The sequence below is a fragment of the Euleptes europaea genome, chromosome 11 (genome assembly GCF_029931775.1).
Source record: "Euleptes europaea isolate rEulEur1 chromosome 11, rEulEur1.hap1, whole genome shotgun sequence".
Classification (NCBI taxonomy): Eukaryota; Metazoa; Chordata; class Lepidosauria; order Squamata; family Sphaerodactylidae; genus Euleptes; species Euleptes europaea.
The window spans coordinates 78,477,291-78,500,758 of NC_079322.1; the positions used below are offsets into that span (position 1 = coordinate 78,477,291).

At 49.2% G+C, this 23,468-nt stretch overlaps 1 non-coding gene across 1 annotated transcript; it reads left to right on the forward strand.

The window, feature by feature from the left end:
- Nucleotides 1–21,825: 21,825 nt before the first annotated feature.
- Nucleotides 21,826–21,963, forward strand: LOC130484901 (small nucleolar RNA SNORA9). Its single transcript, XR_008933711.1, has one exon. It is a non-coding gene; the product is annotated as a small nucleolar RNA SNORA9 (small nucleolar RNA).
- The last annotated feature ends 1,505 nt before the right edge of the window (nt 21,964–23,468 follow it).

Consider the following 23,468-nt stretch of genomic DNA (forward strand, 5'->3'; position numbering starts at 1 on the left):
ATGTAGTCGTTCAAGAGGACGTCCGGCTCCACTCGGTCGGGCAAGGAAAGCGACACTGAATGCAGCGGCCGCCGCTCCGTCACCTTCTCCTGAGACTTCTTATCCCTGCCCTTTTCGCCTTTCAGGAAGACGCGCTTGAAAGGGGACACTAATCCAGGCTGCAAGGAGAGAGGGGTGGAAAGTGTTTCAGAATTACGCTGAAGGAGATACCATCACATGCCCACAAAGCCACCTGGGTTTGCACCTAAGTGCAGGACTGCCAGATAGGAATAAATTACAGAGGTATTTTAAAAGGGGGTGCATTCATGGAAAACAGCACAGCCTACCCTCTTCCAGGGAGCTGAGAAGCCCTGATATCAAGTGCAGCCACTTTGCCCATCTTTGGAAAGGGCTCATTAGTTGCCCGTTCCTAAAAGGAACAGCTGGTTCTTCTCTACACAGAGCACCCCACCGGCTCAAAGGAACACAAGTGGGCGGCTATTTATGTCACCCCACGTCCCAGAAACCAGGCTGGCCCAATGCAGTTTGCTCGCTGCCTTCAATGAGCTCCGCTGCGGGACCCGGAAAGCCTCTGCCCCCCGATCTCCCGCAGCGTCAGAGAAGGCAAGCAGAGGCTTTTCAAGGGAACACGGGGCATGCGCTTCAAACCGCAGCCTGTTCCAGTGGCAACCTAGCAGTACTGCCACCTCCCCCACAAACACACACATGCAACAGCACAGGCTGCCTGCACAGGGAAGGGCTGTGGCTCAGTTTTAGAGCATCTGCTTGGCGTGCAGAAGGTCCCAGGTTCAATCCCCGGCATCTCCAGTTAAAGGGACCAGGCAAATAGGTGATGTGAAAGGCCTTGGCCTGAGATCCTGGAGAGCCGCTGCCGATCTGAGCAGACAATACTGACTTGCTGGACCAAGGGTCTGATTCAGTATAAGGCAGCTTCTTGTGTTCACAAGCGGCCTGGTTCCATCCTGAGAACAATTAACTCTGTTTTCGTTTCACGTCTTTCCAGTTGTGGAGCTTTATTCTTGACACGTTTATAAGCCATGACATGGCAAAGTTTGGGGAAATGCAGAAAGAACCTGCCTGTCAAGGTAATGCACCAACAGGCAGTGCTGCACACTCCTAATATTTGTGCTCATGAAGTTTGATTCCACAACCGTTTCAAAGAAAACAAACAACGAAGCAGGTGTTCTCCTCCACTGCTTACGCCATGCTGGGACAACCCTCAACACAGGCCTTCCTCACTAAAGGACACATGAAGCTGCCTTCTTCTGAATCAGACCCTTGGCCATCAAGACCAGTGTTGTCTATACTCAGATTAACAGTGGCTGTCCAGGGTCTTCGGCGGGGGTCCTTCACATCATCTACTGCCTGGTCCTTTAACTGGAGATGCCAGAGATGGAACCTGGGACCTTCTGCATGCCAAGCAGATCCTCTGGCCCCTCCCCAGTACCTGATCCTTTAAACTGAACATGCTGAGGACTGAGCTTGGGACCCTCAGTATGCCAAGCAGATGCTCTGCCATTGAGCCAAGGGCGCTCCCAAACAGCACAGGACATGGACATATGAAGCTGCCCCCTACTGAATCAGAACATTGGTCCATCAAGGTCAGTATTATCTACACAGACTAGCAGCAGCTCTCCAAGGTCTCAGGCTGAGGTCTTTCACGTCACCTTGTCCTTTTAAGCCTGCAGCCATCACCACATCCTGGGGCAGGGAGTTCCACAATTTAACTATGCGTTGTGTGAAGAAATACTTCCTTTTATAGGTTTTGAATCTCTCACCCTCCAGCTTCAGAAGATGACCCCACCTTCTAGTATTATGAGTGGGAGAAAAGCTTCTCCCTGTCCACTCTCTCCATACCATGCATCATTTTATAGACCTCTATCATGTCTCCCCTTAACCGCCTTCTTTCCAAGCTAAACAGCCCTAAGCACTTTAACCGCTCCTCAACTACCAGTTGGATGCTGAGAAGCAGTCGCCACTGGATCCCGCTTGTGAACTTCTGCGGCATTCAAATGGCCACTGCGGGAAGCCAGGCTAGAAGGAGCACCGGTCTAATCCGCCACCACAACTCCTCTGCTTTCATTTCTGGCTCTCAAAAAGGTCAGGTGCAGGTGACAAAAGCCACACGCTTCTACGGCAGGTTCGAGTTTCAGTTTTGCTAAATGGCGGTCCACAAGCAGCGCTCCTGTGATTGAGACAACTAGGTGGTTGTTCTGGTTTATTTTTGTAGATTGAGGCTTTGTTGCCTATTGGGTTCCCTTTTCAGCTCTGCTGCACATTTGAATCCGGTATGGAAGAGAAGGGAATGACAGACGGTCCTCTATACATTTAAACTCCCAGTAGCCAGTTGGCTGTAGCCAAGGAAGCTTTTTGATTGCTCTCCCCCCACTTTTTTTTTTTACTTTCTTAATGAACTGGCTTTACCTGACTTGGCTTTTCAAAATGGGAAGGGGGAAAAACCCTGACAGGGAAAAAACAACCCTAAACCGCTTTTGAATAGCAAAACTGACCTGTCAAATTTTTCTCCTCTGTTCATGTATCAAAATCTCCTTTCCCCTTGTTATGGCTATGGTTTTTCTCCACTCTTTTCCCTCTGCAATATTCTGTATACAATGTGCTGTTTTAAGGCCTGGATTTGGCCTATGCGCCTCCCAGGCCCACCTTCCCCTCATATACAAACTAGTACACTTTGCCATTTTGCCCCAAGGGTGCTTCTGGGACCCACAGCATGAGGTTTGGTTACAGAAGACAAGGGACAGACAGCACTGGAGGAGGGGGAGAATTGGCAATAAAAGTGCGCGAGTTGCAGCTGAAACTCTTCAGGTGAGAGGAGTTGGGAATTGGCTATCTTGCGGTCAGGGTTACATGCCAGGTGAATTTAGAACTTAAGAACATGAGAAAAGCCCTGCTGGATCAGACCCAGGCCCTTCAAGTCCGGAAGTCTGTTCACACAGTGGCCAACCAGGTGCCTCTAGGAAGCCCACAAGCAAGACGACTGCAGCAGCACCATCCTGCCTGTGTTCCACAGCACCTAAGATAACAGGCCTGCTCCTCTGATCCTGGAGAGAATAGGTCTGCATCATGACTAGTATCCATTTTCACTAGCAGCCATGGATAGTCCTCTCCTTCATGAGCATGTCCACTCCCCTCTTCAAGCATTCCAAGTTGGCAGCCATCACCATGTCCTGGGGCAGGGAGTTCCACAATTTAACATATTTCTAAGTCTGTTGACTATACAAAGGACAAATACAGAAATACAGACACATTTTCACATTTGGTAGTGTAGGGGCCAAGGCAGCATTGTGGTTTGGAGCATCAGACTAGGAGCTGGGGTGATGTCAGTGTCAGGTGTCTGTCCCTAGCATCCCATAAGCAAACTCATCCAGGCAGGTAGCTCTGAAGCAGTAATACTTTATTAGGAGCAAAAAGACAGATTAAAGGACTGACTGCCTACAGGCAGGTGAGGCTAGTAATGGGGAACACAGGCAGGTTACATGCTTAAGATACTACGGACTGAAAGGGTAAACATTGCTAGCCAGCCTCGAGATAAGCGGTTCCCAGCTAAACATTACCACAGCTGCAGAAAACAGGACACAGTACACAGAGGTTAAGTCCTTGGTTCTCATGACTATGAACCAAGGACTTAACGTGTGGCCAGAACCTGGCCTGACTCATGTCAAGAGCCTTTGCTCCAGGAAAAAAAAAAGGCAAAGGCCTGACAGGTGAGTTCCCTGTTCTGCCATGACGTTGGTTCTCCAAAACCACGAAGGGGTGCTTATGAATTTTGAAATAATTGGAATATAATTTCTTAAGCATAATTACATAGCCTAAGTTGCTCAGTTTTCTGTGGAGTATGAGGTTGGTTCTCGGCATAGCCCTCATCATAGGGCTACTGTTGGTGTAAAGCACCGTCAAGTCGCAGCTGACTTACGGAGATCCCCTCATGGGGTTTTCAAGGCAAGAGACAAGTGGAGGTGGTTTGCCATTGCCTGCATCTGTGTGGCAACCTTGGACTTCGACTCCCATCTAAATAGTAACCAGGCTCAACCCTGCTTAGCTTCTGAGAGCTGAAAAGGATGGGCCATCCAGGTCACAGAGTTATGAGGAGGAGACAATGAGAAAAGCAGAGCCACATACGGTGCTCTGAGGTCCCTGGAGAAAGGGCGGCATAAAAATAAGAGACAACTAGCACAGACCAGATGTACATCAACAACAAAGAGTAAAAGGTGACCTTGTAAAGCGTTGGCACCACTGGGACATGGCTGGTCAAGCATGAAGCTCTCCTGTGAGCCAATCCTCGAATCCACAAGTTCCAGAAACAAGTTCCTTAGGCAATTGAGAGGGAGGGGCACCTTGGCTACCTTCTGGGCATGGAATATAGGGGTCACTGGGGGTGCGGGGGGGAGGTAGTTGTGAATTTCCTGCATTGTGCAGGGGGTTGGACTAGATGACCCTGGTGGCCCCTTCCAACTCTATTATTCTATGGCTGAGTTTCCACCGATCTGCCCGCTGGTGAGGAGGGCGGTTCCCGTGCCTACAGACAAAGGGGCAAACCACACCTCTGGAAAAACGCAAGTGTGTGTCGTGCGCTTGGATAACCCCAGGAGAGGTTTTTCCAAGTCATCTGTTAGGAGGGGATTAAAAAACAGAAAAAGATTTGATGGTTGTGGAAGGGGAGGCACAGAAGAGGGAAGGCACAGCAGAGACAAGGAAGAGGTAGAGACGAGGTACATTCAGGGATGGCCGAGGCTCTTTGAGGAAGCAAGACAGGCCCCTGCCACTCGGTCGACAGGCTGCCCAGCAATTCCCAAGGCCTACCTCGTTCTCCATGAAGGATCCAGGGAATCAAGAGCAGAAACACCTGGGAGGGGCTGTTGTCTGGATCCTACTCGGCCTGCCTCACAGCACCCCGCTGCGCTCCACCAGGCGCCCAGCTGATACGTTCAAAGGGCGAGGCAGGCGTCCGCTTGCGCTCTTAAGCAAGTGTACAAACAGGACGCGGGCAGACCGCAACTTCCTTCTGCTCAACCAACATATGAGCAGAACCCAGCCGGAGAGACACCAAGCTGAGACAGCTGCAAAGGCCAGAAGTCCCCGGGAAGGCATGCAGCAGGTGACACACTCGTCTCCAGCCATCCAAGAGTGCTTCTTGTGGCATTAGGGCAGGCCGGATCGAGGAGCACAGGCTCTTTTGTGCAGCCTGAATCGAGGATCGTTGGCTCTTCCCTCTGACAGAAAGCACCACTGTAGCCCGTGGGATCCAACCCAAGAAGCTGGAAGCCAGAACTTGCAAACAGCTGCGCTCTACAACTAAACCAGTCCTCTGCATAGCGACTCTGGACTTCCTTGGCAGTCTCCCATCCAAGGACTAACCAGGGCTGACCCTGCAAAGCTTCTGAGATCTGACGAGATCGGGCTAGCCTGGGCCATCCAGGTCAGGGCAGAGACAAACAGAGGTAGTTAGCCCTTGCCTGCCTCTGCCTTGCGACCCTGGACTTCCTTGGTGGTTTCCCATCCAAGACCTAACCAGGGTCGACTCTGCTTAGGTTCTAAGATCTGATGAGACGAGCTAGCCTGGGCTATCCAGGTCAGGGCAGCCGTTGGCTCCAGGAACGCAAACAGTGTGCAAGAACCCCCCACCACCACCGTCTAAGCTGGTCCTGAGCAAACCAAACGTTGTTTGTATACATTATGAGAATTCCCACGTGCGTGGCAACATGAGCTGGGTCATGCAGCCCTCCCAACTTCCCTTTGTCATGCGCACATGTCACAGACAAAAACCATCACCAGGACCTAAGCCAGCTTTGTAGTGACCTCGCCCTGTGGAGGTCCCCGCCGCATGTCCCCCTCAAAAGAGAGAGATCTACCCGTTCGCCTTCAGTACAGACCGCCACAAACTCTCCGTTTCATGTTTACATCAGCTGTGCTGACCTCAGTGCTGGTATTCAAGGGAAAAGGAAAGGAATTTTCCCCAATGCTATTTTTAGCACCGCCTCCTTTTGCTTGCTCTCTTCAGAGAAGAATTTCAGCCAGCTTGACTTAGTCCTTCAAAAACACGCTTTTAATCCTGATTTATTATACCTCCTGGAGGGAAACTGAATCATTCGTTGAAAGGTTTTAAAAAAAGGGGTGTCATTCTTCATTTGTCAGCCACGGCACCTGCTGGTTGAACTGTTAATGCAGAACAAGCCAAGATTTTAGTTGACATTCACCAGCCAGGAGCCACAAATGCACATATGCATTAACAGTCTTACAGCGCACATAAGAACATAAGGAAAGCCATGCTGGATCAGACCCAGGACCATGAAGTCCAGCAGTCTGTTCACACAGGGGCCAACCAGGTGCCTCTAGGAAGACCACAAGCCAGACGACTGCAGCAGCACCATCCTGCCTGTGTTCCAAGGCACCTAAGATAACAGGCCTGCTCCTCTGATCCTGGAGAGAATAGGCATGCATCATGATTAGCATCCATTTTGACTAGTAGCCATGGATAGCCCTCTCTTCCATGCACACTTAGCACACACAAAACCTACACACAGGCCAGCTGGTTCAATGCTGGGCTCCGTGGCTATCACCGCCAAGTTTGCCCTGAAACTGCCTCCTTCCTGAAAGGCGAGACTAACTGCTAGGAAACCCCTGCACTGCTGGATGTGTAATTGCTTGGCCACTCAGAAAGCCGAGAGGCAGGGATGTGCCAGTCACCAATGACCCAGAATGCTGGAAGGGAGACTCTAGAGACTCAACTCCCTTCCAGGATGCTTGGACGCTAATGAAAACCACACTAACTGAAGCCCAGATACAATACATTCTCCATGTTAGGAATGGTGCAGTCTTAAAAGGATGCTTGCAGGCTTAACAAACCAAGTCACAGAAGGCGAGGTTTCCTTTAAAGGAAGAGGCATGTGCCAACAAGGTGAACAGAAAGGAGCGCAGGTTCCAGTAAAACAAGTGCACAGTGACGATAAGTCAGCAAAAGGAGAATCTGAGCAGCAGGTTGCTAAAAACCATAAGCATTTCCTTAAATATATCAGAAGCAAGAAACTGACCAGAGAGGCAGTTGGGCCACTGGACAACAAAGGAATGGAAAGATTATTGCATAAGACTGTGTGTGTGTGGGTCTAAACTGTGACTGAAAAGGAAAGAATCTGGATTAGACTACTACAACGCACTCTAGGTGGGATTGCCCTTGAAGACTGTCCGGAAGCTACGGTTGGCACAAAATGCTGAGGCCAGAACGCTGACTGGCAGGCCTCCAAGGGACCCAATCACTCCAGCCTTGTTCCATCTGAACTGCCTCCCCATTTGCTTCTGGTCTCAATTCAAAGTGCTGGACTTGACCTTAAAAGTCCTGTATGGCCTGTGACCATCATTTTCTGCATTGTTTATACTATAGGGCAACCAGGATGATTAGGGGGTTGGAGCATCTTCTCTACGAGGGAAGGCTGAAGAGTCTGGGACTTTTCAGTTTAAAAAAAGAAACAACTAAGAGTGGACGTGATAGTCATGTATAAAATTATGCATGGGGTAGAGAGAGATGACAAAAAGAACTTTCCCCTCTCTCTCAAAACACTAGAACTTGAGGGCATCCAATGAAGATGATGGGCAATAGATTCAGGACAGACAAAAAGAAATACTTCTTTATACGACGAGTGATTAAAATGTGGCATTCGCTACCAGAGGATGTAGTGATGGGCACAGGCATAAATGGCTTTAAAAGGGGACTAGATTGATTCATGGAAGATTGGTCTATCGGTGACTACTAGCCATGTAGAACCATGTCCAGAGGCAGTAATTGTATGAATACCCGCATCAGGAGGCAACATCAGGGGAAGGCCTCGGCCTCTATTCCCTGCTGTTGGTCGTCCAGAGTAACTGGTTGGCCACTGTATGAGACAGGATGCTGGACTAGATGGACCACCGGTCTGATCCAGCAGGGCTCTTCTTATGCCTTAAGGACCTCCTTTTCCCATATGAACCTAGTCACCCATTCCAGTCACCTTTGGAGGCCTTGTTTCAGGTACCCTTGCCATTGGAGAATAGACAGGGGGCAACCCAAGAAAGGGCCTTCTCAGTCATGGCACCAAAACTTTAGAACTCTAGTTCCAGGGAGATTCTATGGTCTCCATCGTTGACTTTTGCCAGTGAGTAAAGGCTTTTTTCTTTCGTTTGTCATATGCCCAACAACTGTTAACAGCTCTCCTCCACGTTTTGCGAACTTAGGCAGATTGTGAGAGGGAGGGCAGGAAGGGATGAGTCAGTGCTCGGCTCTAGTGGCCCTTTCTTACATGCCCAGGGTAATGCCTATCACCACTATGCAGTCAGGAAGGAATTTTCCTCCAGGCCAGACTGGCCAGGGACCCTGGAGGTTTTTTGCCTTCCTCTGGGCACAGGGCAGGGGTCACAGGGGGAGGGGGAAGGTAGCTGTCAATTTCCTGCGTTATGCAGGGGGCTGGACTAGATGACCCTTGAAGTCCCTTCCAGGGCTATGTTTCTGATGTACATTTATGCTTGTGTGTGTGTTAAGTGCCGTCAAGTCGCTTCCGACTCATGGCGACCCTATGAATGAAAGTCCTCCAAAATGTCCTATCTTTGACAGCCTTGCTCAGATCTTGCAAACTGAAGGCTGTGGCTTCCTTTATTGAGTCAATCCATCCCTTGTTGGGTCTTCCTCTTTTCCTGCTGCCCTCAACGTTTCCTAGCATGACTGTCTTTTCCAGTGACTCTTGTCGTCTCATGACATGACCAAAATACGACAGCCTCAGTTTAGTCATTTTAGCGTCTAGGGTCAGTTCAGGCTTGGTTTTATCTATAACCCACTGATTTGTTTTTTTGGCAGTCCACGGAATCCGTAACACTCTCCTCCAACACCACATTTCAAAGGAATCTATTTTCTTCCTATCAGCTTTCTTCACTGTCCAGCTTTCACACCCATACATAGTAATAGGGAACACGATGGCATGAATTAATCTAGTCTTGGTGGCCAATGACACATCCTTACACTTCAAAATCTTTCTGATTGAAAATGTCCTAATCCAGTCCACTTTAATTCACTTACTCCCAGGACTGAAATGTCCATACGTTCCATTTCTTGTTTAACAATTTCAAGCTTACCCTGATTCATGCTTCTCACATTCCATGTTCCTATTATATGCATCGAACTGCTTCGGACTTTCCTTTTGCATTTATGCTTATATTACATTATTTTAAATATACCTTTATTACATTATTTTATATATACTTTATATTAAATGCTGTTTTAATGTTGAAACATTTTGATATTTGCTGCCTGGGGGATCCTATTTGGGTGGAAAAGTGGCATGGAAGCGTTTCAATTTAATAAATGAATAGTCTGCCCCCGGTTCCCACTGAGAAAGGCGGACTATGAAGGAAAACAACAGGTTTGGAGAGGTTGTCCACCACAGAGTGGTGTGCATATCCCCCAAAGACAAACCAAAGTGCTGTGGTAACACTGGAGTTCTGCTTACAAGCCCAAGTGCTTTTGCTGTTACGTACAAGTCATTTCACAAGAGGGGAAATTTGCAGACCGTGCTGATACTTGGAAACGACAAGACAGGTGGGATGGGAAAACCCACTCGCTGCTTCATTTAATCAGCTCCATCCATCTGCCAGGACTTTGCCGCAGGTGCTGGCCCATCAGGGGGCGAAAGATGTTTCTAACATGTTTTCGGAGAGCCATGACAGAGACAAGCAGGCAGCCTTTATAGAGGTCTCTGGGCAGACTGTACAGCAAGGCTCGTGTTTTATGTAAATTTGAGCCCATTAGGCATAATGAGCACCAATAATAAGAACCTAAGAAAAGCCCTGCTGGATCAGTCCAAGGCCCATCAAGTCCAGCAGTGTGCTCACACAGTGGCCAACTGGACCTCTAGGAAGCCCACAAACAAGACAACTGCAGCAGCAGCATCCTGCCTATGTTTCACAGCACCTAAGATAACAGGCATGCTCCACTGATCCTGGAGATAACAGGTATGCATGTTGACTAGTATCCGTTTTGACTAATAGCCAAGGACAGCCCTCTCCTCCATGAACATGTCCAGTCCCCTCGTACAGCCTTCCAAGTTGGCAGCCATCACCACATCCTGGGACAGGGAGTTCCACAATTTAACTATGTGTTGTGGGAAGAAATACTAACTTCTGTCTGGTTCTTGTAGGTTATCCGGGCTGTGTAACCGTGGTCTTGGTATTTTCTTTCCTGACGTTTCGCCAGCAGCTGTGGAAGGCATCTTCAGAGGGGTAACACTGAAGGACAGTGTCTCTCAGTGTCAAGTGTGTAGGAAGAGTAATATATAGTCAGAAAGGGGTTGGGTTTGAGCTGAATCATGTTCTGCAAAAAGTAACAAAGGTAATGTGCTAACCATTGTCCTGTAAGTATCAAGATAATGTGCTAATGAGGGTGTGGTATGTTAATATGGAACCATTGTATCCTGAAGTGATCTGTTAATGTGTGAAATCCAAAGCTAATCTGCATGGCTATTGTTGACTGTAGTCTTTGTTAGTCTGGAGGTTTTCAGGACAGGAAGCCAAGCCTTATTCATTCTTAAACTCTCTTCTTTTCTGTTAAAGTTGCGCTGATGTTTATGAATTTCAATGGCTTCTCTGTGCAATCTGACAAAATAGTTGGTAGAACTGTCCAGTCTTTCAGTGTCTTGGAATAAGACCCTGTGTCCTGTTTGTGTCAGTCCATGTTCAGCCACTGCTGATTTCTCAGGTTGGCCCAGTCTGCAGTATCTTTCATGTTCTTTTATCCTTTTTTGTATGCTGCGTTTTGTTGTCCCGATGTAAACTTCTCCACAGCTGCAAGGTATGATATACTCCTGCAGAGGTGAGGGGGTCTCTTTTGTCTTTTGCTGATCATAGCATTTGTTGTATTTTCTTGGTGGGTTTAAACACTGTTTGTAGGTTAACTTTTGGATCATCCTTTTGGGGAGGGGCCATGGGCTCAGCAGCAGAGCATCTGCTTGGCATGCAGAAAGTTCCAAGTTCAATCCCCGGCATCTCCAGCTGAAAGGAAAGGACCAGGCGGTAGGGGAGGCGAAAAAACTCCACCAGAGAACTTGGAGAGCTGCTGCCAGTCAGAGCAGACGACACTGACTGTGATGGACCAATGGTCTAATGCACTTTAAGACAGCCGCATGTGACACAATGGTCTAATGCACTACTCATGGTGCCAAGTTGTTTTCTGTTGCCCCAGAAGGTCGGACCAGAACCAACAGGTTGAACTTAAATCAAAAGAGTTTCCATCTAGAAATTAGGAAGAACTTTCTAACAGTTAGAGCGGTTCCTCAGTGGAACAGTCTTCCTCGGGAGGTGGTGAGCTCTCCTTCCCTGGAGGTTTTTAAGAAGAGGCTAGATGGCCATCTGTCAGCAATGCTGATTCTATGACCTTAAGCAGATCATGAGAGGGAGGGCACCTTAGCCATCTTCTGGGCATGGAGTAGTGGTCACTGGGTGTCTGTGGGGGCGAGGTAGTTGTGAGTTTCCTGCATTGTGCAGGGGGTTGGACTAAATGACCCTGGTGGTCCCTTCCTACTCTATGATTCTATGAGGGGCTGCAGCAAAAGAGCACAGGCTTGGCACGCAGAAGGTCCCAGGTTCAATCCCCAGCATCTCCAGCTGAAAGGATCAGGTAGTAGGTGATGCAAGAGCCGCTGCCAGTCATAATATTGACCTTAGTGGACCAATAGCCAGATTCCGTATAAGGCAAATTCATGTGTTCCTGTGTGTTCAACCCATTTGCTACTTTTCTATTTGCAACAAAGGCAGCAAAGGAGAAACCATGCATGGCCAGCGCTCATTCTCAGCCCCAAGATCCTGTGCCCAATGCCCTCATGGCCCACACAGAAGAAGTTTGTTTTTATATGCCGACTTTCTCTACCACTTAAGGGAGAATCAAACCGGCTTACAATCACCTTCCCTTCCCCTCCCCACAACAGACACCCTGTGAGGTAGATGGGGCTGAGAGAGTGTGACTAGCCCAAGGTCATCCAGCTGGCTTCATGTGGAGGAGTGGGGGAAACAAATCCAGTTCACCAGATTTGCCTCCGCTGCTCATGTGGAAGAGTGGGGAATCGAACCAGGTTCTGCAGATTAGAGTCTAAACCACCGCTGTTAACAACTACACCACGCTGGCTCTCACTACACACAGTGACATTGTCTCATGTTTCTGTGATGATCGTTCCTGCCATTCACACTTGTCTTATCTTGCAGTTTAATTTCTCTGACTTTCACCCTTGTTTGTTCACCCCAGTGCCTCTTGCTACGTCTTGGCAAGCAGCACAGGAGACGTATCAATCACTCCTCTCCAGACAGCAAGTTTCTGCCGGCTTCTGTACTTCAAACAATACAAAGAAGAAGAGTTGTTTTTTTCTACCCCAACTTCCTCTACCAACCGGCTTACAATCACCTTCCCTTCCCCTCCCCACAACACCACAGTCAAGCAACTGCCTGGTTGGAGGGTGAAGAAAAGGTACAAGGTCTTTGTACGGACAACTGGAACAATGCACTCCAGTGTGTTTGTGGGACAAGAGAGGCTGACCCAACATTTCCGGGAGTGGTCGCCATGCCCCATTGGAGCTCTGGATTAAGGAGCCAGTGAAGGGTATATTTTTAGCCCTACAGCATATGTGAATTCCAAAGGACAGAATGAGGTGGCTCCCATAGGATTCCAGAAAGACTACCACTGAAGGCGTACATTCCCTTTTCCGGCTTTATCCAACCCAGCTGCTACCCAGACAAGACTCCTCCCAAATGGAGCCTCTCAGACTCGTACTCCACGCTTGTAATTTTTTAATCTATAATGGGAGTTCTGAAGCTCCATGGACACAGTGGTGTCACCAATTCCTCAATTCTTGATATTCAGGCAAAAAATATGCCACTGATTAGGAAAACTAAGGACACCAGAGCGATTAATGAACAAAGTCCAGGAAACCATAAAAGGCTTCCTTGGCCAAAATTAAGGCAAACAAAATGAGAGGCCGGGGTAACGATTCCCTGCCCTGGATCCCCACGTAAAGCCAGCTCCAGAAAAGTAACTTTGGATGTGGGGGTTTAAGTCTTCTTACTCAGCCAGTCACACGAGTAAAGCACACTTAAATTTCTCCAAAGGAAATGAGAACGGTTGCTCTTTCCACCCCAAAGGTGCAGCAGCACTATCCTGAACTCCCAGGGAGCTTCCATGGAGGGGGGATTCGAACCTGGTTCTCCCAGATCCTAGTCTGATACTCTAACCACTACACAACACTGGTTATTTTGCTGTAGGTCCACATCATCCTTGAAGAGGCAGCCCACTTTTTCCACCCTGCACGTATCCTGGGAAGTCTCCATCCTGGAGTGCGAGAGACCGATGGTCTCGATTCAGTATAAAGCAGCTTCATGTATGTTCACTAAAGCCTCTTCTGGGCCCAAGACGACTCTTGTCCTAGTCTAGAAAGACACATTATCAGCGTGTTTGAATGGCTTTGTCCGAGCGGAAGTGTCTCAGCGCCATGCAACAGGTTGCTCTGCTGTAATTTTTTGAAACTGAACATCTTTCGGAACTCCTTGGCCCAGGATGTGATGATGGCTGCCAACCTGGAAGGCTTTAAGAGGGGAGCAGACATGTTCATGGAGGAGAGGGCTATCCATGGCTACTAGTCAAAATGGATACAAGTCATGATGCATACCTATTCTCTCCAGGATTAGAGAAGCATGCCTATTATATTAGGTGCCTTGGAACACAGGCAGGATAATGCTGCTGCAGTCATCTTGCTTGTGGGCTTCCTAGAAGCACCTGATTGGCCACGGTGTGAACAGACTGCTGGACTTGATGGGCCTTGGTCTGATCCAGCAGGACTTTTCTTATGTTCTTATAAAGTTGCTGCTGCTTAATCCGGCAAACAGGCGTCACTAAAAATAGCTCCTTTCCCACAGTTACGTCCCCAGCTGGGGAGGGCGGGGAGAGAATGGCCAGTTCAAAGGGGATGAGCTCATAGGGCGGCTCTCACTGGAGCTGGTATCCTGGAACTGATGTGTATATATAGCTTTGGTTCTGAGCCTTCTCTCCCAGTCAGTGGGTCCCATTAACACAGCAATACGGAAGCCAGAAGAGCATCTCAGGACGATGCTACGAATTCTGAAATGCAAAAGACACTTGGAGGCAGGTTTCATCAGTAGCAAGTTTCTGCTCTGGAAATATGAGGCTAATTATACCAGCAGCTCCAGCAGATAAATGGAACAGAATGGGTGAGGCCTGTCTTTACACTCACTGATGCCATTCCCAAGGTGAGCGAGATCACGAATGCAGCAGGGAGAAAGCGAGGACTGGGACTGAACCCGGGACCGACTGGGTGCAAAGCAACGGGCTTGACCACCATCCCCAACACGCCCTGGAAAATGCAGCAATAAGAACAAGCCATTTTAGAAAGGGAGACTTTAAACCGCCCAAACTGGGAACATCCTTCAAAGGAAATCATCATACTAGATGGTCTGTGAGCAGCTTGTTCTCTTCTCCCGCCCCCTCTGAAACCATATTTAGAGCAGGGACTAATTTTTGTTCTATGCTCAAACCTAGCTAAAATTAGCTGCCCATTTTAATCAGAACACTGCTCTTGGGAAAAGTCAGAATCGCATTTATGAGCTCGTGGGCTGGAATAGAGAATCACTGACCTCCCTGATTTTTCACTCGTGTGTCATGCCTGTCATCTAAATGCATTCTTTTGAACATGGCCAAATCCTTGACGTGAAAGCCCTGGGAAAATTAAATGCCACTTCAGCCCCCGTCTCAGTTCTTTTGTAAGCGAATGCAAGTGTATACATGTACACAAACGCGCATTCCCCTCTCTCCCCTTGCAGACTGGTCTCCCTTATGAAGTTCCACTCAGGGGGGTAAAATGCATTCTGTTTTCTGGGAAGAACTTCCCCATAACTTTACCAAGCATATATGGCAAATAAAACTCATTCATCCATGAAGCCCGTATATAGCCACAATGGTATGACAGGAAGCACACAGGAAGGGTGGAAAGCCAGAAGGGTTGTCAGCTTTATCCAGCAATGAAGAAAACAATGTCAGTTTTTAGGAGCTAGAGAGACAAAACGCCAGTCCTGGGCAGTCAGACAACATCCTTTCGAATCCCAGGTGCCCAGGAATTTCCCAGTCCAGACACCCAAGGAGTGGGCACATGGATTTCACCAGAGTCACATTTGCTAGGCTGTGCAAAGCTGAATGCACAATACTGAGCTGGCCTCATGCCTTAATGTCCCCGGGAAGAACGTCTCCTTTCTCTCCATGGCACAAAAAGCTTGGTGGCACATTCTGTGACACTACTTTGCACAATGCGTGGTTTCGACGCTGCCTGCATGCAGCCTCCCCCCCCGACCAGCCTCTCTTCACCACAAGCAGCCACACCAGCCGTTCTCTGCCCCCCTTGCCAGTCCTGTTCTACCCACAGCGCCACACCTTCTTTGCCAAGGCCACATTCCCATTTAGTACTACAAGCAATATGTTGCTCTCTCCACCATCTTTCTATCTCACTCTTTGCCAACAAAGGAGACATTTTTTTAAAAAATAACATACAGTAATTGACAGGGAGATAATTTCTCTCTTCCTGAACTTAGGCTTGGTATGCAAACAATCAAAGACAAATTCAAATAAGTAAGAGAACTGGAGTTCATGAATCCCATGGCTTTTGCCTGAATTCTGAAGAATTATGGCTTGCTTCTTGCTCTGGAAAAACTGGCCTCATGCATTAACAGAGCTCTAGTATTCAAATTCTTACACACTAAAAAATGCTGCAGCAAGATATTGTGGTAATCTTTAGTACTCCAGATGCTGAAGGGTATTTTCTGCATCTCATTGCTTCATTTAGCCTCTCTTCTACTTCAGCTACTATCGGAATACAGTGGTGCAAATTCCCACTTCCCATGTTCTGTGAAGGAAGCACAGGTGGAACACTTGATTTGCACGAAGAAGGTCCCAGGTTCAATTCCCAACATCTCCATTTAAAAAGGACCAGGCAGGAGGTGATGTGAAAGAACTCGGCCTGAGACCCTGGAGAACCGCTGCCAGTCAGAACGGATAGATTGATGTGGCATAAGGCAGATTTATGGGTGCGTGTTTCTTTTCTGGGACTCAGTGATGCTAAACGCATTCAACTTTTGGCTGTTCTGCAATAAAATACAAACAGACCCGCTATGAAATTAAGCCTTCTAGAATCATAGAGTTGGAAGGGACTACTAGGGTCATCTAGTCCAACCCCCTGCACAATGCAGGAAACTCACAACTACCTCTCCCACACACACCCAGTGACCCTTACTCCATGCCCAGAAGCTGGCCAAGATCCCCTCCCTCCCTCCCATGAACTGCCCAAGGTCATAGAATCAGCATTGCTGACAGATGGCCATCTAGCCTCTGCTTAAAAACCTTAAGGGAAGGAGCACTTACCACCCTCTCTAGGAAGTCTGTTCCACTGAGGAACCGCTCTGTTAGAAAATTCTTCCTAGATAGAAACTCTTTTGATTTAATTTCAACCCGTTGGTTCTGGTCTGACATTTTGGGGCGACAGAAAACAACTCAGCATCATCCTCCATATGGCAGCCCTTCAAGTACTTGAAGATGGTTATCATATCCCTTCTCAGTCTTCTCCTCTTCAGGCTAAACATACCCAGCTCCTTCAACCTTTCCTCATAGGACTTGGTCTCCAGACCCCTCACCATCTATGTTGCCCTCCTCTGGACACGTTCCGGCTTGTCTACGTCCTTCTTAAATTGTGGCGCCCAACAATACTTCTGTTTGTTGTTGGCAGCTTTGGAAGCCAGCACAAACTATTTCAAAGCAAAGGAATAGGTTTTATTGAAATGTAGAACGGGGTATGTGAATGGAAACAAAGATCACATTTTCTTGCCCAGTTCTGTTGTTTTTCTGTGGTCAATAGTGTTTTATTGACACACATGAAGACTTCTACTGAATCAGACCCTCGGCCCACCAAGGTCAGTTTTGTCTACTCACTGGCAGCAGCTCTTTAGGGTCCCAGGCTGAGGTCTTTCACATCACCTACTGTTTGGTCATTTAAACTGGAGATACTGCTGGGGATTGAACCTGGGACCTTCTCCATATTAAATGGAGACTCTTCCATTGTGACATTGCCCCTCCCCTACTGAATATTTGCTGCTCCCCGTGGGGCTTTAATTGGTTATTTTTATCTCTATGTATGCAGCCCCAGTTACCACTTGGCCAAGGATTATTGCGCAGAATGCAATTTACTACAAGAGATACAGGGCAGGAGAAAAAGGGTCTTTTGGGGTCCGAATCCCTTATGAGAGAAAATGGAAGAGAGGAGGGCAAAAAGGAGACAAAAAAGGATATAAATGAAGTAAGCAAATGAGTAAGTAAGATGCCAGGGGGGGTCCCCTCAACCACCCATGACATGCCAGGAGGGAACGGTGATTAAGGTTGCCAACCTATAGGTACTAGCGGGAGATCTCCTGCTATTACAATTGATCTCCAGCCGATAGAGATCAGTTCACCTGGAGAAAATGGCCGCTTTGGCCATTGGACTCTGTGGCACTGAAGCCCCTCCCCAAACCCCACCCTCCTCAGGCTCTGCCCCAAAAACCTCCTGCCAGTGGCAAAGAGGGACCTGGAAACCCTAACGGTGACCAACCCACTGCCTGGCAAAATGCATGCCAGTATAAGGCAGCTTCATGTGTACATGCCAATGCATTCCCACCCCACCCCCCAGGAAATGGCTGGAAGGCAGGAAGGGAAGCAAATTAGGTCTGAAGCGAGACAGTGCCTGAGTGGTAAAGGGGCAAACCCCACAGGCCACCTTTCGAGTGCCACGATGAAAGAAACGCAGAATCATAGAATTGGGACCACCAGGGTCATCTAGTCCAACCCCCTGCACAAGGCAGGAAATTCACAACTACCTAAACACTAATCTAAAAAAAATAAAAAAGTGTTTCCAGCAATTGCGAACTTCATTCAAAATTATGGCAGCCTCGAACTTATGGGAGAAGCCAGCCTGCAGGGACCCCCCCCCTCTCCAAAAAGAAGTGGGGGGTTCCTCCCCCTCCCCAACCCACGCCCAAGTGCTCAATGAGGAGCCCCTCCCCCGCCCAGACAGACACGCCCAGCCGGCCCCGCCCCCCGGCAGGCCCCGCCCCCCCGCCTCATGACTCGCCTTTTTGCCCCGCTTGCCTTCCTCCTCCATGTCTCAGGCGGGGCCCGGAGCCATGTCCCCGCCCGGGTCCCCCCGCCCCTCCGCCTTCAATCCGCCGCCATCGCCGCACCCGGAAGAGCCGGAGGCTTAACGAGGGGAAGAGGCGCCGCCGCCGCGGCAACAACTTTTCAATCCTGCCGCCATCTTGGGCGTCGGCATCCCCGGCATGCCCCGCGCGCTCTCGCCTCATGCAGGCCTCGCTGAGCCAGCCGCCGGTTAGGCGCCGGAGGACTGACGTCAGTCCTCCGAAGGAGGACGAGCGAGAGGAAGGACAGAGAAACGTGTGGGGGAGCAGCTGGCAGGGCGCATGCGCGCGTTCGGAGACACGGCCCCGAGACAGAAAACGCAATGTTGTGCGCAGCCTTTACTTCCGCTTGTAGGTAGACTCTGCGGGGCGGCAGGGGTAACATGGTTGCATTCCTCGGTGCACGGTTCCCTCGCAGTGCTGCGCAAGTCTATATGCATGGGGTTAGGCTGCAAAAGTGCCGCGTTTAAAACCGCTTTTCTTCCTCTGCCAGGGAGACTTTCACGATCTGCGATACAGAACCGGAAACCCTTCCACAGCCTCACGAAGACTGCAACTCCTATTGCGGCTCCATCCCCTGCCTGCTAGGTACAGGAAGCTGGATGTTGATTGGCCGCTGAGCGGAGTAGTAGTCACAACAAACCGCTAGGGGCCGCATAGGTTAAGGAAAGACCTCGTGCTGAAAGGGGCGGAGGGAATCGAGCGTGATGACGCCACGCGCACGCAGAGAACCGCGGTACCTGGCAGCATGGAGGGAGCGGCGTGTTCCGTCTCCCGGGCAAGGGGACGCTGGAATCCGTTGCCATCCGTGGCGGCGGGGCCCCGGTGCTCGTTGGGACACGGGCGAGGCGGGTGGGTTCATTCCGGGTTTGCGGTAGTTTAAACGGGGAGCGGTCTCGGCTGCTGGTTCCTCGATGTCGTCCATCCTTGCGGACTTCTGTTCCCGGGAGGGAGCGCGGCCCTTCGCCCCCGCCTGTGGCAGGGAGTTACTGTACGGTGCACGTTGGGAATTGTAGTTTATTTGTGGGGAATGGGCAGCTCTTGTGCAGAGTTCTAGGAACAGGTAATTGCTGGTTGCTCCTTTGCTCCCCCTTTTTTTTTTGACAACCTGTCCTTAATCTTGCCCTCTTGAGCCTTTGCCAGGTCCCCCTGTGAGCCACGTGGGTGTGTAGCGTGTAAGACACACTGTTTGCGCGTCTGCAAGAGTAGGGCTTAGGGCTACAAACTCTGCAAGTGCTTATGCAGGGCTTTTGGGTTTCTTACGTGTCGTCCTTCCTATGGTGACACTTGGTCCACAGCTCCGATTTGTCCCCTTTTCTTATTGTGACTAGTGGCTTGCGTCGCCCTTGGCCCTCACGTTGCTTTTCTTCCTTTCCAGGGATGCCAGCCTCCAGGTGGGACCTGGGGATCCCCTGGAATTACAGCTCAATTCCAGACTACAGAGATCAGTTCCCCTGGAGAAAATGGCTGCTTTGGAGGATGGACTCTGTGGCATCATACCCCGCTGAGGTCTCTGCCCTCCCCAGGCTCCACCCTCGAGTTTCCAGGAGAGCCCTACCTCCCCTGTTCCTTTCTCTTTCATCTCCAGGCGTGACCGTCCACCTGTAGCCTTGAGGCTCAGCGAAAGGGATGCAGTTTCTTAAGGTAATGCTGTGGCAGTGGAGAACTGCTGTGAACAGCTGTTGGGGCCACATCCCTTGACCTGTGGGGATTTCTGGGAGGAGGGGGCCTGTTGCCCCTTTGGTCTTCTTAGTGATCATATGCCTGGTGCGCTGGGAGGTAAGAAGATGTGTTTTCTAAATGGTTCCTGCTACCTTTTGTTTTTTTTATGGGGTTTGTATGCCGTTTCATACTTTAGAAGGTAGCTTGTTTACAGTAATAACGACAAAGCAACTGCATCAGTACATTGTAATTGTATCTCTCACAATGTATAAAGAACTGTGGTAATCAAACTGCATGGCTGATCGTAACAGTAGCCCTTCAAGGAAGGCCTGTATTCTCATCCCTGTTTGCAGAGAGAGACACTTGCCTAAGGCTGCCAAGCAAGTCCATAGTGGAGGCAGATTTTAACCTGATGCATAGTTAGACATCATTGTCTCCCACTGAGTTTGCCAGCTCTCAGTGCCACTGCGTTTAAAATTTTGGAAAAGCGTCTAAGCCAGGAGTGTCAAACTCAGTTGTTACGAGGGTGGAATATGATATAAATGTCACTTGGCCACGCTGGGCCTCGCCACACCCAAACTGAGAGTGGGGTGTGTGTGGCTGGCTTGGGGGCCAGATAAGACCTCTCAAAGGGCTGGATCCGGCCCTCAGGCCTTATGTTTGATACCTCTGGTCTAAAATATTCTAAATGCCAGCAAATAAACTAAAAGAGAGCATTTAATCATTCTTTGACAGCGGTTGTCAGAGTACACCAGTGGACTCTACAGTCTGTCTCCATGAACTTTGGAAAAAATGTGTGCTGCTTCTTGGTATGTTAGGGTAAGGCGCACAAACTTTTTTTTTCAGGCTTGGGCAATTCTCAGCTTGCTGAAAGCAAGCCTGTTAGCCACCTCTTAACTATGGCCTGACCATCCAAACGTGATTGGGGTTGGAGGGCAAGACCCCTTATTTTGCCTTCCTATATAATGAAACAAACAAAAAAAGATCCTGGGGCCACAGAAGAGCGCATGCCTTCCTGTTCTCTCCACGGGCGCCAGATTTCCAACAAAGGGCCTCTGTTATCTCTCTTCAGTCCAAGATGCCAGAACAACAACTTTGCCTGGGACCCGGATGAGCTAAATGAGGAGGAAACTGATCTTGCCTTTGAAGCCCTCCTGGTTCTGGGGAACCGTGCCTTCTCGGGGCAGCTCCTTTGTAGAGTCCTGTCCAATGGGGTCGAAGCACTGCAGTGCCCTGACGTGAAAATGGCTGTTCTTCATCGGAGTGACAGGTGAGGGTTTCCAATGGGCAGGCCTCGTGCTGCAAGAACAGCTTTGAGCCTCAGTAAGGTGGCTTTCTAGGTCGTTCCTGGAACAGCTTCTCGGTGCCCAAGGCTCATGTCCAAGGGGGCTTTGGCTGCTGGCCCCCAGAGTGGCATTTGGTCATCTTTTAAGACCATATACCCTGACCTGGTTGGCTCAGGCTAGCCTGATCTCGTTAGATCTCAGAAGCTGAGCAGGGTTGGCCCTGGCTAGTACTTGGATGGGAGACCACCAAGGAAATCCAGGGTCACTACGCTTGACGGCACTGTCTTTACATAAGTTATGTTTGGCAGTTGTTGGTTAGGTACGCTTTCTGTTCTGTGACAGAGAATTTTGTACATTAAGAGAAGTCGTGTGTTGGTTTTCTTGCATGTTGTTGGTTTGCATCGGTGCAGAGTTTCAGGGCGAGGTACAGAGAGGAAGTAATCATCCGTCAAGGTTGCTGTTGTGATTGGGGAGAGCTCTGCAACCTTTGGAATTATTTTAGTCATAGTTTTATAGCAAGAAGGCCAGAAATCAACTTTTACAAAATGATTGCTGAGAGATTCTCTGGGTGGGAGAATGCCAGCCTTGATAGCAGCTATTGCCAGATATTACGGGGAAGGGGTTTCCTGCTTCCCCCTCGCAAGCCTTCCAGCATGGCTGGGTCTTGCCCATGACCCTGATCACTCCTGTAGTGCTTGCAAGAGAAAACCTGAGATGGTTTGAGGCCTTGCTCCGCTCCACCTTCGGGGTGAGGTTATAGAAATCTCAGACAAGCATTGTCTAGCTGCTCTTGGAGGTGGCGTGGGAAAGGACCCCCCCTTCTGTTACGAGTTCCCCTGAGGGAGCCCTTACAGCAGAAGCTTAATTTGAGGCTAGGGAGCTCTGGCAGTTGGCCAAGAGCCTCTGAAGCCCGGGAGTTGTCACAGCACTGAAGAAGGAAACAACAACAGCAGCTTCCTTTCCTAGTGCAGGGCAGAGGGTGGTCTGCCATTCCACACAAGACCTGCGTGATCACAGAGTTTACTGCTTGGCGTCCTGCTGGTGACTTGTAGAATAAACTGCATAACGGAAAAACATGTACATTTATAAACCGTATCGGTATCAATTCATTGGCAAGGTTTTATTGTAAGGCCCAGTGTGTGTATAAAGAAGGATACATCACATACATATCTGCCCTTTCTTATTTTTGTAGGCTTGGACACACGAAGCTGCCTTCTACTAAATCAGACCACCAGTCCATCAAGGTCAGTACTGTATACTCGTACTGGCATCAGCTCTCCAGGGTCTCAGTCTGAGGGCTTTCCCATCACCTACTGCCTGGTCCTCTTGAGATGCCAGGGCTTGAACCTGGGACCCTCAGCATGCAAAGCAGAGGCTCTTCCACTGAGTCACAGTCCCTCTCCATGGCTTGTCTGTTTTTAACTGAGTCTGTTTAAAAGGGAGACTTTTGGACCCATGGGTAGGAAGCTCAGAAACCAAGTAGAGGAGTTCATAGCTGCTTAACAGCAGGCTCAGCTGCCTCATCTTGGCATGGATGATTCCCTGGGAGGAGTGTGCTTGCTGCTGCTGAGTTGTCTGGGGGTGTGGTCCTGTTTGTCGTAGCCATATCTGATGAAGTGGGTACCTTGTGCCAATCACAGCAGCAGCAAATACAGGCCACGGGTTTCTGCAGCCTTGGACTCTCCATGTAGACAAGAAATGGAAAACCCTGCTTGCTGAAGACTATATTCCAGGAGGTATAGAATGGTTAGAGCAGGAGAGAATTGGCTAAAAGAAAGGGAGAAGTTGATTAGACAGATTAACAAAGGATAGGTCTCAGTGGGTAGCCGTGTTAGTCTGTTTGCAGTAGTCAAAAAGGGCAAGAGTCCAGTAGCACCTTAAAGACTAACAAAAATATTTTCTGGTAGGGTATGAGCTTTCTGAAGAAGTGAGCTGTGGCTCACGAAAGCTCATACCCTACCAGAAAATAATTTTGTTAGTCTTTAAGGTGCTACTGGACTCTTGCCCTTTTTGACTAAAGGATAGGTCTGTTAGTGGCTGCTAGCTCTGGTGATCAGAGGGAAAGCTCATTGGTAACCTTAAGACCAGTGCCAGGAGACAACGTCAGGGGAAGGCCTTGGCCTCTATGCCCTGCTTTTGGACCTCCAGGGCAAACTTATTTAACCTCTCCCACCAGTTTCTTGAATCTGCACCTCTTTCCTTCTAACTGTTGTTATGCTGTGAAAGAGGCCTGAATGTTGATGCAGTACAATCACCTTCCCTTCCCTACAACAGGCACTC